Below are 15,738 nucleotides of genomic sequence, written 5' to 3' on the forward strand. Positions count from 1 at the left end.
TATTCATCATTTATAATAATATAATTTATATTACATATATATATGGTAACAGAAATGAAAAAAAGGTGATAGGTACATAGGTGTAATGAAAAAAAAAGGGACAACATTATTAACAAGAAATTATTCAAAAAGTATCAGGATAAAAAAGATTATTTACTATAGAAAGTGAATAAAAGATAGGGGGATGAAAGAGGTAATTTGAAATATTACTAATAGGATGGTGGAAAGAAATAATATTATTTTTTTATTTTACTTTCGTTTACCTAGAAATGTAATATATGATATGGTGAAATACTGTGAATGTAAAAAAATTAAATCTTGACTCGACTGCATGGTGCGAGTTCGAATTTGAACTTAAGTTTTCAAAGGAAATACACGTTTTGGGGCATCCTAAGTCTAAATAACCAAGTCAAGGAAAATGGTATTGGAACAATGTTGCTCACAAACGAAAATTTATCTAAAAATAAAATTATGTTTTCAAGGTAGGTAGGTATATACCTGGGATGTAACAGCAACTTTGTCGCTAATATCGACTAAGCATGTGTGTCACTGCAACAAATTATTGGGGGGGGAAGGAAGACAAATCTAATGTTTCTTAATAATTTTAACCGCATTTGCCTAGCTTACCGTAGAGGTCTTTCATTAAATATTTTTGAAAAACTGATGGTGGTCAATAAACGTACTTATACAATAAGAAAAAACTATTTAATTGAAACCTAAGTTTTGACTCATGTTACAGGTGAGTTGTTAGATCAGTTCTATAAATGTCAAATAGGACAAGGTCCCTTCAGAATAACAGAAATGTAAAACGGACATAACTAAAAACTACAATCATAAGAAATAACTTCGGTTATACTATATCTACAATACAAGATATACATGATAGTTTTTTTATTTATTTATTTAAGTGTTTCGACCACTAGGACCATTTACACAGGAATACAAGATCGTTGATTGACAGTGTCAATAAAAAAGAAACTCAAATAGTCATAAAACTAGTTAATGTGAGCAAACATTTCGCCTCACGTTGCAGGGCTTACGGATATCAGGCAAGCACGAAAAAAATAAATAAATAAAACGTTGGCTCAATTTTTTTTATTTTTTTTTATTGAAATTGTCAATCACCGATCTTCCATTGAAAAATGAGAGCTAAAATATGTCGATATGCGAGCGAGCTATTTTAAAATTGATAGCATTTTCGTAAAATGCTTCTATATGTTAAAATTCTCAAAATTGCATGAGCATGGTTCTTTTGGTGAATTTTTATCATAAACGATAACAAACCCCTAAATGTCCCAAGCCTGAGTGTTTTTCAACTTAGGTGTTGCAATGCCAAATTAAATTTTAAAACTTTTTTTATGTTTGTAAATCAATATTTACAAATGAGGTTAAGAAGTTCAAAATTCCAGTAAATCTTAAGTTTGTCAGCTGTCATGTTGAAACGCGATCATAAAATATAAGGATATTTTATACAATTATCTGAACATAGAAACTACACCTTTCTGCCTAACTCGACATTTTTACCAAGTTTAGATTTTTATTCAATTGTTTTTTTTACAAAACAACGTATATCTAGGTTTATATAAATAACGTTACTACATAACACAATGAAAAGGATAGGAAATGTAAGTTAAATAAAAAAATTACTATAAATATATTATTACCAGTTTTCAGGACTAACACATGAAGAAAAATTATCACGTTTTCCAATACTTTTGATGACTCCGAGACAATTGATGAAAACACATGGCACCAAAAAATGGATCAGAACTAACTTCTTGAAGTTTGATTTGGCGTGAATGAAGATCAAACGCACGGTATTATATGAAAGGTCGGATTTCATGGAAACGGCATTATACCTTTTACTTTTCCGAACAAATTCAGTCCTATGACTGTCGGTTATAGAGTACTTATCATTTTTTTTTTGCATATCAACTAAAAACCAATTTTGATAAAATAACAAGGTGATTTAGCGTCATTTCTCTCTCCCTTTCTTTTTTTTTCTTTTTTTTTTAAATTTGTATGATCGTAAACGTTTAATTGGTGCCGAAACTCAGTACCTTCAGAACCCGGAGTAACTTTTGCTATCAAGAACATTTTTCTTCTTTAAGAGTCTTCTTTTATTTATATCGTCTCTTTCTTTCACTTTTATTATTATTATTTTTAAATAATGGCCACCATCATGATCGTTAAACCAGTGGTCTTGAACCTGGACTCCTTTACATCAGAACGTGGTTGATAACTCACCTCCCATGGTGATTCACTACCGGAAGTCACTCTAGCGGAAGCCCACATCACGACATTAGACTGGATCAAAGTACGTACGGCAATCACCCAAGACTTAAGAAAGGTCGTTTCTGACTTCGTATGGTTCACCGAGGAAACAGGGCGCTGCACCGGGGATAATTTTGGTGGGAAATAATCGCCGGTGCAGCGCCTTTAGTCTCATTAAGCCCCTCTGATTCGTCTTGCCCTGGTGATAGGCAAGCGCCACCTCTTTTTGGCGTTCTAGATCCCGGAGAGTTTCCACCATCATCGTGCACCGTACAAATTTCCTGTCAATTCCGATTCTTTCCGACCGCCAGAGATGCTGAAACTTGTCCCAAACAACTGCATTGCCGATATAAAAGTTGTGGGCCTGTCCTGCTTTAGATGCATCTTTCAATGCTCAGCAAATCTGGTCTTCTTTGACACTCAGTGAGGTCCATATTTCTCGTTCTTTATTTTCATTAACCCTGAAATCCTGGTTATCCGTAGGTCTACCTGCAGTCGAGTCTTTGTCTTCGGTTGCGTCTACCCTGTTCTCAGTGTCAGATTTCTTCTTCTTCCTTCGGGGTTCACTCTCTTAGGAACTGTTTCACCTTGCTCATTTCCGATTGTATTAACAATTACCGCCCTCGAAATCCAGTCCGCGTCCATGTTGTCCTTCCCGGGTTTATACGCAATATCTATGTTGTACTGGCTGAGAATTTGCTTCCATCTGATGATCTGTGCGGATGTCTCATTCAGTTTACTTACCCACTGCAACGGTCTGTGGTCAGTGTGTACCTAAAAATATATGACCGGAAATGATCCACCGCCCACTCGGATCCCTGCTACAGGCTTTCCGAGGCGCATTAGCGGATCCCCGAATCGGTGAAACTCTCAAAAAACTTCCTCTTCGTATTCTTACGAAGGCATCGTTCCGAGTGAGTATTCGCTTGTGTCAGTCGTGAGAGTAAATTGCTTAAGAAATCAGGTAATGCCAGGACCGGTTCCATCTGTAGCACTTAGCATTCTCTCTGTGCACTTCCGAACGTTGTTTGCCATCTGAAGTGATACCTTTATTGTGCTCGATTCGCCTGTATCCCCGGTGAACCCGGTGTGAGGTCAGAATCTCTCAAGAGGAGATCGTAACAGAAAAAAAGGCAATCCTTCCCCTAAGAACCCACCCCGCTAAGACTCCCGGAGAGCGACGGTCCTATATCATTTTTGAAATATTAGCTTAAAACGGAAAGAGGAGACTTTAAGATAGTTTAATCGAGCAAAATGTAAAAAGCGCCTGAAATTGAAAAACAGCATGAAACCTTCCACTCCCACCCTCAATGGCAGCCTTACTTATCTAACTTTTTAAACAGGCAATTATAGCGAGTAGGTTGGTCGATGTACGACATGTCACAATCTCACAAGAGGAGATCATAACACATAAATAAAGGCAATCCTTCCCCGCTGGACCCGCCATGTTAAGACCCCAGGAGAGCGACGGTCCTACATCACTTTTGAAAAATTAGCTTAAAACAGGAAGAGGAGACTTTAAAATAGCTTAATCGACCAATATTTAAAAAGTGAAATTGAAAAACGGCATCGTACGTACTTTGATCCATTCTAATATCATGGTGTGGGCTTCCGCTAGAGAGACTTCCGGGAGTGCGGAAATCTCAGCTGATGGAGGAATCACCTCCATGGGAGGTGAGTTATTAACCACGTTCTGATTTAAAGAAGTCCAGGTTCAAGACCACTGGTCAACGATCACGATGGTAGTCATTATTTAAAAAAAAATTATAACAATGAAAGAAAGAGAAAAAAAAATAAAGAGGGCAAAACAAAAAAAATCTTCTTGAAAACAAAAGTTATTTTGGTTTCTGAAGCGCATCATTCAAGACATTTGCGAAATATGCCTAAGTACCATGTATGACCGTCACCCACCGAAGGCCATACACTGCGGAAGCTCCGCTTAGTGTTCGACAGGTGGACTCGTTCACGTGGAGAAGGTACAAGTGGGTCACGGTAGTCAACGTTTTTATAAGGTTAGCAATGGCGTATCCAGGGACAGAAAGATCAGCGAAAGCAATTTGGAAGGCCCTGCGCACGTGGTATCAATATTATCGCATTCCAGAGAGAATCTCATCTGACAACAGACGGAAATTCGACAATGCGGGAATTAGGGCAGAGATGAAAGTCTTGGAGGTAACGTGGCACTTCAATACTCTCGGTAACCCTAATAGTAGAAGCGGGATATAACACTTCCATGGTACCCTTAGTGATCACCTGCTAGTGTATCAGCTGGAGAAGGGCCTCGAACCCCTTGTACTATGGAAGTAGGGTAGGGACTATGAAAAGGGCGTTCGCCGCTTACAACCACTCGATACATTGTCAAAGGTACTATTGGGGTACGGGAACAGGAGAGGACACTATCGCCGTTAATAGTATGGCACGATGAAGGGTGAGGGCTTAGGTTAGAGACAGGATCGAGAGGGAGAAGCAAAAACGGGTGGCAAGGCAAAAACTTGTGTCCGCGATTTGATAGGCCAGATAAAAATTGGAACGGTGATATCCTGGAAAGTAGGGACGGACCGGGGAAAAGAGCTGCAGAGATACGAGGGCCCATTCAGAGTGATCACAATCAGAGGTGAGTGAATTTTATTCGATTAACAAGAGACGAATACGTTCGTATTCGTGATTTTTCTACTCGAATAAGCAATTATTCGGAAAACAATATAGAATTAACCATCCAAACACATTGATCAGCTGACTGAGGAGATCAGCTGATCAATGTATGTATACATATAGATGTACCGAACCCAATGAAGCCAGTCTTTTACAGCAGTCCAAGCATTTCATATCTTATTCCTTTTTCTCTTTTTTTAAAAGTTTTCTCTCGCTAAAACCATCTTAAGTATAGCCTGTAATCGGATCATCAGAATTAGCAAAAAGTGGTTTTTTCCCATCAGTAGATGGTAAAAAAGAATTTGTGATCTTTATAAACATATATGAGCAAATATGCTATTTCTGTAACAGAACTTTTTAAGTTCAAATTGTAAGTTTTTAACCTTTCCTTCTCATTTTGAGGTCCTAATCATTAATTGTCTAGTTATAAGATATATTTTTGTTACCCTCTAACCCTATCATGAAGCTGAGGGGGTTGAGACTTTACAAATCAATGGTACCAGTTTCTTTTGCAGTAAATGGATACTACATTTTCAGCATTATTTTATTTATTGGCTTAAAAAGTAATTTGAATTTTAGATGAAACACAGTAATTTGTATAACAATTTTTACCTCTGCTAGACAATTTTCTGTCACTCCCTAGCTTGATTTTGAAATTCCCATCAATATACCCCACAAAGGAATACTTTATGCTGAAAGGTGATCAAGACACACTTCTGTGATACAGAAAACACAAAGTCTCTTTTAGTCCCTTCTGTTACCTCTTCAGGTGGTTCCACGATGTGAAAGAGAATGAGTATTTTTATTGGTAATCACTTGCTATTGCTCAACACAATCAATATAACACTTAAATAAGACTTATGTTGTGTATATTACATATTTCCGTGGTAGTTCAGAACCTCGTAACATATATGCTTATCTTTGTTATTTTTAACTTCACTTAGGTGTATAGTTGATTCGTCACTCTCTTGCGTCAATGAAACTTCTTATGAGGCCAGAGAGTGAACATAATGGCCTTCCCAATGATTTGACAAGTAGAATTCTCAATTGGTAGTTCAAGATACTGGTGTGAAATTAATAAAGAAGTCAATGCTAAACTTTTTCCATGCCCTACATTATTAATAAAAAAGAGAAGGATGATATTTTCATTTCCCACCTTCATTGAAGCAAAAGAACACCTGATGTATTTTCTACTTGTTTGATATTTTCCCTTTTTATTCTTCTTGAAGTTATTTAAGATTCTCAGTCAGTGTTTTTTCAATTATATCAGTTCACATATATCAAATAAAATAGTACTGATTAATCATTTTATATATTTTTATGTTATATTGTATCATATGATTAAAAATATGATGTTTAAGTAATTAACTAGCCAAAAATAATATTTGATTATAACATTTGATATTACATTCTATATTGGGTTTTATTGTCAGAATATATGCGATAATACTGAAATAAAAAAATGAGAACGATAATCCTTTATCTGTTATATTTTGTTATCTTCTTATATATCTTTCATTTATTTTTTTGGCCCACTGAACTTATTTTACTATGCTAGGAATTTTGAATATATGGATTTTAAAATATTAGATTCTAATGTTTAAAATTATTTCTGTTTTTTAAATACATACACTTATAATTTTAGTTTATCTATGATATTGGTGTAGTATATGTAAGTATTATAATAAAATATTCTATAAATTTCAAGTAAAGAAGTAATGATATATTTTATCATTTCATAAGGGAAGTTATGGAGAACAGTCAAATTGAGGTAAAATACTTACCAACTGAGGAAATAGTTACAGATTATCTAACAAGGGGAGTTAGTTATACAAAAATTAAATTTTGTATTGACAATTCAGTTTTGGAAAAATTTTAATTGTGATAATTTAATTTGATAAACATATGTATAATATCTTTTTTTAACAATTATTTTATATTTATTTCATATAATTAAGTGTTAAAAATAGTTTATTTAATTATATGTATGTTTGCAGCCTCTTTAGACACGACCGATTTGTTAAGGTGCAACCTTCGTTCAGTTGTTGTGATGCCATTCTATGTGTCTTATATGTTGTATTTGTGTTTAATATGATATAAAATAATAAATATGCTATTTAACTTTAATGATGTTCCTGTTATAAAGCTTAAGATCCAACAGTTACAATAAAATTTGTTAAAGAGAATAAAATATAACAAATTGGTAAATTCTGATTAGGTTTGTTACACTCCAATATCCAGATAGGAAAGCTTCACTGACCATTTTTTGTCAGGCTTCATTGCACGTTAGAAGCTCAAATCATATGGCGGATATATATGTAATAACTGACAGCCAAATAATACTGAACGGACTAAATAATGAACTGACTGTTTAATTAAATTTATTACGTTCTAAGTACTATAAAAAACATACCACATTTTTCTAAGGGATAAAGGGGCACTTTGGTATCCTTAGAAATTTATTAATTGATCAGAAATCAAACTGACAACACTAAATTTAAACATGGATGTAACATATTTGTGTATATGTATGTAACAACAAAACATTGTAATGAGCGAAACAGCTTTAAGAGTAGGGGTTCAAAAAGTATAATAATGTGTGAAATCATCATACAAAAAAACTAATAGAGGTAGATATATTGTTACAGAATATATTATAAGAGTACAGAAACTAACCAAAGAAAGAAGCAGGCATAGCTAAACACAAATCTATGATCATAAATTCTAGCTGACCTATCAATAACCATCTAATACATGACTACCTACTACCGAGGAGCTAGAAGTAAAACCTCTTCAGAATTGTGATGACCAGAAGTGGGAACATGTAGAAACAAACATTGGTTGGTGTTTAAACATTAAAACGCAATTGTACAAGGTAACTCATTAATCATAAATATTTTTTAATTTGTCTTAGAATTAATTTAATAAAAACATCACCATAATAACATCACTCACGAATAACGAAAGAAAACAAAACTGAAATCTACCTGATGGTAAAAAAAAAAAGACCAGAACAGTCAGACCAATACTCAAGAAATCACTAATTTTAATAAAAGCTCCAAAATTCAACCTGTCAATAGTTTTCATTGAAACTAAACAAATAATTTTATGTCAGGCTGATTGTTTAATTGATAATAACATTATAGTAATGATTCAATCGAACAGGACTAGATTAGGTATAAAATCAGATCATAAAATATATCCTGATTAGGAAGTATTTACACACCTGAATAGCACATAGCTAGAGTAAGACATGATAAATGCTTACTGTAGACGAAAGCGACAATGAATATGTAAACAAAACGATAAAATACCAGTTATAAGAGAAAATTCATTAACAACTTCAATCATTTAAAAAATAAAAAAATGATTCATGGCCATAATTTGCTATCAAAATTATGTAATTAAATAATTATACATGTTTAATAGGGACTGATCCTTATAGCACACATGATCATAATGACAAAAATGACAAAGTACATAAAACCACAGATCCTTTGATTATTACTGAACTTTGATGAGGCTAATATAAAGATAATTAGAATATAATTAATTCTTGAAATCTTACTGTGTCTGATGTGTTTCCTCCCTTCTTTTCTTGTAAAGAACTCTTTTTGATCATCATTCTATCTTGAACATTGAGATGTCCTATGGTACTGGACATCTTTGTTAATAAACTGTACAGTAGCCTAGCCACTCTGGTATCTTATAGGGGGTACCTCGGATTTCCTTCAGTTAATAAGACCGTTTGCGATCTTGGATGCTATCGATAATAAATTTATGACAAAATAAAAGCTCTGTTCAGTTGTATGCCCCCCAAAATTGGTCAAACCTTAAGAAAAACTAACAGAAGTGGGGGACCCCTAAGACAGCTGACCATTTTACTGCAGTGCAGGTTTCAAAATTACTACAGGTGATAAAAATCGATCTTTTTCCATAGAAGTCCATCTATCTTCCCTAAGAGATTATTCTTATTACTCCTTAAACTTTAATAGAACCTTTATGAGAAATTTAATTTGATATTTTTTCTTATATAGAAAATAAAAGTCTAACTCATTATGCGTTACAAATTCGGCCAATAAATTAAAAACCTGTCACAACGACACTTACTAAGAACTAATAAATAATACAATATTAAGTTTCGTCCACCACAAATTTTAAGGAAACAAAAATTAATACACTTACTATGTAAAATAGATATAATTTTTACAGTAGGTAAAGTTACCTATTTGTGCTGATATAGTTTACTTCAGTAGTGGGATACAGCAACAAAAAAGTATATTTATAATATAAGTGTTGTATTCGGTTTTGGCCGAATCTCAATTTGTTAACTTTTGTATTAAATCTGAACTCTCAAAATATCATCATGTGTTTGGTTCTCTTGACTCAGATGTAGTAGAACAAATTTCAGATTTCATGGAACAGGAATTGTCTCCTATTGCATACTCTGATTTATTAAAAATGCGTTTTCTTTCAAAATTTTTAGAGACACAGTCACAGAAGGCTATAAGTTGTTAATTGAACTGCAATTAGGGGATAAAAAACCTTCACACATACTCCGTGAGATGCGATCACTTGCTGGTTCCAGTGTTCAAAATTAATTTCTTCGTTCCCTGTTTTAATATGGATTAACTAATTCTGCGAAGTCAATTTTAGCAGCTAGCCAGTGAAAATCTTGAAGAATTGGCTACCATGGGTGAACGAATTTTTGAAGTAACATCCAATCACTCTAGCTGTGCGTCCACTGGTAATTCATCCACTGCTTTAGAACCTTCTTTCGTTTATCGCATTGCCCAATTGGAATCGTTAGTTATTATACTTTCTAATTAAATATCACAGCTGTCAACTCGCAATTGACCTAGTTCACCCTATCCTCGCAGTCGTTCCCATTCAATGAGCTCTAGCTCCTGTTTTTCTTTGTGCTGGTATCACTATAAATTCGGAGATAAGGCAAACAGCTGTGTACAGCCCTGCAGTTATAAGTCATCTTCGCCTCAGAATCCTTCAGAAAACTCCAGCTCATCTCATAAAGTGTGATGCAAATGGAACCACTTTAACTTATGGCAAAAACTTTTAAAAATTAATTTCGGACTTCAGAGATTTTCATTAGAGTTTTACAATTGCTGATGTTGCACAGTCAATAATCGGAGCAGATTGGTTGAAATATTATGGCTTATTATTTGACTTAAAAGGCAAGCATCTGATTGATCATCACGTGACATCTTTGACAGTCCCGGTTAAAACTTCCAATACACCTCAGCCTTGAGTCCTTGTTTTGCAACTTCAGAAATTTTCTAATTTCCTTCGTAAATACCTGAAAATTCTTCAAGAGAAACCTACATTTCATTGCAACACCATTGACCATGACATAACTCGCACCATCGAGACTTCAGGACCATCATTACGGCAAGAAAGTATTCAGTAAGGTAGACCTCGTACGGGATTTTCAACATATTTTAGTGGTTCCTGAAGACGTTCAAAAAACCGCCGACACACCTTTTGGATTATTTGAATTCTTGGTATTTAGGATTGGTCCCAACGTTATATTCGTCATGTTCTAAAGGATCTTCCATTCGTATATGCATATTTAGATGACTTATTAGTGGAATTTCGCAACGAAGAAGAACACCGACAACATCTTGACATGCTCTTCCAACAGTTAGCACATTATAATATTAATATCAAAATTATTAAATGCGTCTTTGCCGATAGCGAAATGGAGTTTTTGGGATATCGTGTAAATTCCTCCGGAATTGAACCCCTCTCAGAACGTTTTAGGTTGTACAGACCGAAATGGATTGTAAAAGGAAACTGTAGGGGGGAAAAAAATTGTTTATAATATCTTATTATTGTATCTCTTTTTTTCTGATTATACCATGTATGTGTAATTTATATATATCCGATTACGGATTAATAAGTACGCTGTGTGAGATAGCAACCTAATGTATTTAGGCAGCATACATAAATAAAGTATTTCTCTCTCTCATCCAAAATTATGCATTTCCAGTCATATTAAATGTGAATGTCGATTTCTTGAGGTTGTGAACTTTTAAAGAAGAGCACTCCCTAACAAAGCAGTGACCCAGCAACTTCTTTTAAATTTGTGTGAAGTTGTAAAAAAAACTAGACCACCGACAAATCAAGTGGACTTGGGAAACGGAGGCATCGTTCGACAGACTTTAGCAAGAACTTGCTAATCCCACCTAACTTGCCCATCCCTCTCCCGACGAACAAGTTACTCTTACTGTTGACGCGTCCAACTTTGCTGTGGACGCTGCCTTGCACCAGCTGATAAATAATGAAGCACAACCGTTTGGATTGTTTCTAAAAAAAACAAAAAACTCAGCAGTGCTTAAAAGAACTACAGTACTTACGATCGCAAGCTACTCGTTGCTAGGGATGGGATATCGATATCGATATTTTGTCTCCGATATCCGATATTTTGATATTGATATTCAGTAACCGATAATATCGCAATATCAATATTTTCCTTCGATAATATCGGAATATCGGTTTCAAAAAAAAAAAAAAAAAAAAAAGTTCACACCTGAAAAATATGTATGTAAATAAAAAAAATATTGATAATATGCACTCCAATGTATTGTTTCAATAATTTAACATACAATTTGATCTTTGATATTGTTATTAATATCGATATCGATAATTAGCAACAATATTCTAATATTATTTTATTAAAATATTGATATTTTGTTTAAAAAGACTAGACAAATTTAAAATGAAATATCGATATTTTGATTCAATAATTTAATATCCATTTCAATGTTATATAATACCGACATCGAAGATAAAAAAAGATATTTGGATATTATTTATCTGAAATATTGGTATTTCGTGAAAAAAAGAAGATATTTTTATTAAAAAATTTAAAAAAAAACATCAATATATTGTTTCAATATGTTCAATACTAATATTCTTATATTATTTTATGTAAATGTTGATACTTTGTTTGAAAAAAGATTTATTTATTTCAACCTAAAATATTATAGGTCAAATTTAAAAATGAAATATTATTTTTAAATTTTACAAAAATGAAATATCGATATTTTATTGTTGAAGATTAGAAATAATATTCCGATGATTATATCGAAATATTGATATTTTGTAATAGAAAACAAAAAATATTTTATGTAAAATTTTAGAACCAAATTTCGATATAATGTTTCAATGATTTAATTTTCACTTCGATATTAGACATTGTTATTAATATCGATATCCAAGATAAGGAACAATATTCCGAAATTATGTTATCGAAATATCAATATATTTTTTAAAAACAGAAGAAAATTTTAAAATAAAATATCGACATTTGATTTTTATAATTTAATATTAATTTTGTATCCATTCGATATTTATTGAATATTTCAATATATATTCAATGATATTTGGATATAATTTACATTAATTTCATATTCTATTCGATATTTGACATTTATATTAGTATCGATATTGATAATTAGCAACAATATTCCGATATTATTTAATCGAAATATTGATATTTTTTTATGGAAAATTAAAAATATTTTATAAAGCATTTCAAAACGAAATTTCTATATTTTGTTTTGGTAATTTAATATCCATATCGATATTTCATATTCTTATTAATATCGATATTGAAAATGAAATTGTTGTTAATGTCCATTTCGAAGGCTAGCTACAATATTCCGATATTATTTTATAAATATCGATATTTCAAATCGTTAAACCGTTCCTTATCTTTAATATCGATAATAATAACAATTTCAAATATCGAAATAAATATAAAATTATTAAAATAAACCATCGATATTTCATGTTTAAATTTACAAAAAATGTTCCAGACATTTTGAACAAAAAATCGATATTTGAATTAAATAATATTGCTGCTAATCTTCAACAATGAAATATCGATATTGATTCCTTATCTTTGATATCGATATTAATAACAACGTCAAATATCGAATTTAATTTGATATTATAAGAAAATTATATCGAAATATTCCATAAATATCGAATGGATAATAAATATCGAAATGGAGGATAACCATCAAAATGGATATTAAATTATTAAAATCAAATATCGATATTTCATTTTAAAATTGTCTACCCATTTAAAAAAAAATTCGATATTTCGATAAACTAATATCGGAATATCTTTGCTAATCTTCAATATCCATATTAATGACAATGTCAATTATCGATATGGATATTAAATTGGCGAAACAAAATATCTATATTTCTTTTTAAACAAAATATTGATATTTCGATAAAATAATATCGGAATATTGTTCCTTATCTTTCATATCGATATTAATAAGAATGTAAAATATCGTTATGCATATAAAATTACCGAAACAAAATATCGATATTTCTTTTTAAACATTCTAAGTCTTTTCAACAAAACATCGATATTTCCATAAAATAATATCAGAATATTGTTCCTAATTTTCGATATCGATATTGATAAGAATATCAAATATCGAATTGTATATGAAATTATAAAAATAAAATATTGAAATACCATTTTATGGTTTTCATAAAATTTTCTAGTGTATTTTAACAAAATATCGATATTTCAATTAAATAATATCGGAATATTGTTTCTTATCTTTGATATCGATATTAACACCAATGTCAAATATTCAACAGAATGGAATTTGAAATTAATGAAAATTGTATGGAAATATCATTTTGAAATATTCCATAAATATTGAATTGATACTGAATATCGAAATGGAGGTTAAATATCAAAATGGATATTAAATTATTAAAATCAAATATCGATATTTCACTTTAAATTTGTCTACTCTTTTTATACAAAATACCAATATTTCGATAAAATAATATCGGAATATCTTTGCTAATCATCAATATCTATATTAATAATAATGTCAAATATCTTTATGAATATTAAATTACCGAAACAAAATATCGATATTTCTTTTTAAACATTCCCAGTCTTTTAAAACAAAATATCGATATTTCGATAAAACAATGTCGGAATATTGTTACTTATCTTCGATATCGATATTAATAACGATGTCAAATATTGAAATGGATATTAAATAATTGAAAAATAATATCGAAATTTCAGTTTGAAATTTTTCATAAAAACCGAATAGATATTAAATATCGAAATGGATGTTAAATATTGAAATGGGTATTAAATTATTGAAACAAAATATTGATATTTCATTTCAAAATATTCTAGTCTCTTTTAAAAATATATATTTTTTTATTGTTGCTAATCTTCAATATGGATTGAATTTAAATTAAAAAATTATATTTCAGTTGAAATTTGTTATGTTTATGTTATGATTGTCATGGTGTTTTTTTGCTTCACCATTATTAAGAATATTTTCTGTTTTGGCCAGGTATGACATAAAATAAGAGTTCCTATAATATGCTTTATTATCATTTTATAATTATTATTACTTTAATTCCTTAAATTTTCGATATCGATATTTTGTATATTTTAAAATACCGATATTTTAGTGACGATATAATATCGATATTGCTAATTTTCTTTCGATATCCCTCGAAGCAAATTCTGCTTTCAAATATATTTAACATATCTTAGAAATACGCACTATTATACTGATTGGAGAAGATGGTCGGGGGGTGCAGACAGCAAAGAAACAACATAAATAAACAAAAAATATTTATTTATCCCGACGTTTCGACCTAATTTTCAGGTCTTCTTCAGGGCTATAAAACAAAAAGACAACAACCGTCATTTAGATAGAGAAAAAAAAGATCCCATTCCTCCTCAATACCGTTCTCACGTTGTGTACCGTTTCTCTTGTTCTACTACTAATTGTAACGCATCTTATATTGGCGAAACAAACATTTACTCAAAGACCGCATAACTCAACACAAGTATTCCGTATTTCCCCGTAACTTCAGTGCTTCTAAATTATCTGAATATAGTTTACTTTTCAACCACTCTTTCGATTCTGATAATACTTCCATTTTAGCCACCGTTCCTAACCATGAAAAGCGACTGCTATCCGAAAGTATTTTTATACAATTAGTGTCTTCCCCCGTTAATCACAAAACTGATTTATTAAAACGCCAGTAATCTTTCTTAATTTTTTAAAAATTAAATTATCCGTTTTTACATACCCACTACATATTTATACATTTTAGTATCTTTTGGCTCTCATAATTTTACATTTAAATCTTATTTTATCTCAACGTTCGTTTTTTGACCGTTGGATTTCCGTTTGTCTAACGTCTTTGTCGACCTGCACTCTAGAGATTATTCCTGCAATTTCAAACAGTTTAGCAGAAATCTCTGCCTACAACTGTAAGTTATTGTTTTCTCTCTTATCTTATCTCTTATTTCTTAAATTTCCTATTCTCCATATTTCTCCTTATTTTCTATAGCAATGTTTTTTACACGCTCTTTATATATTGATACATTTTATTATTTTTGGGCTCTCATTATTTTACATTTTACACCTTTTTAAGTTGGATTTTTTTTTATTTTTTTTTTTACTCTCACATTGACTATTTTATCTCTACGACCTTTTAACCTTTAGATTTCTGTTTATATAACGTCTTTTGCCTACCTCCACTCTAGCGGCTTTTCCTGGAATTTATAACAATGTTCTTTCCTAATTTCTTTAACTAATTCTTTATAGATTCTTTCCACTGTATCATTTATTTGTTGCTCACGTTTATATGTATATAAATAATAATGTAATCAATCTACTACTGTCTTGTCATAGTTAGTAATCAACTAATTTATATTTTCATTCCATTATTGTGTATATTTCCAAATTTTTAGTCTATTATTTATTTTATTTTATA

The sequence above is a fragment of the Halyomorpha halys genome, unplaced genomic scaffold, assembly GCF_000696795.3.
Source record: "Halyomorpha halys isolate HHAL.00 unplaced genomic scaffold, Hhal_1.1 Scaffold424.1, whole genome shotgun sequence".
Taxonomy (NCBI): domain Eukaryota; kingdom Metazoa; phylum Arthropoda; class Insecta; order Hemiptera; family Pentatomidae; genus Halyomorpha; species Halyomorpha halys.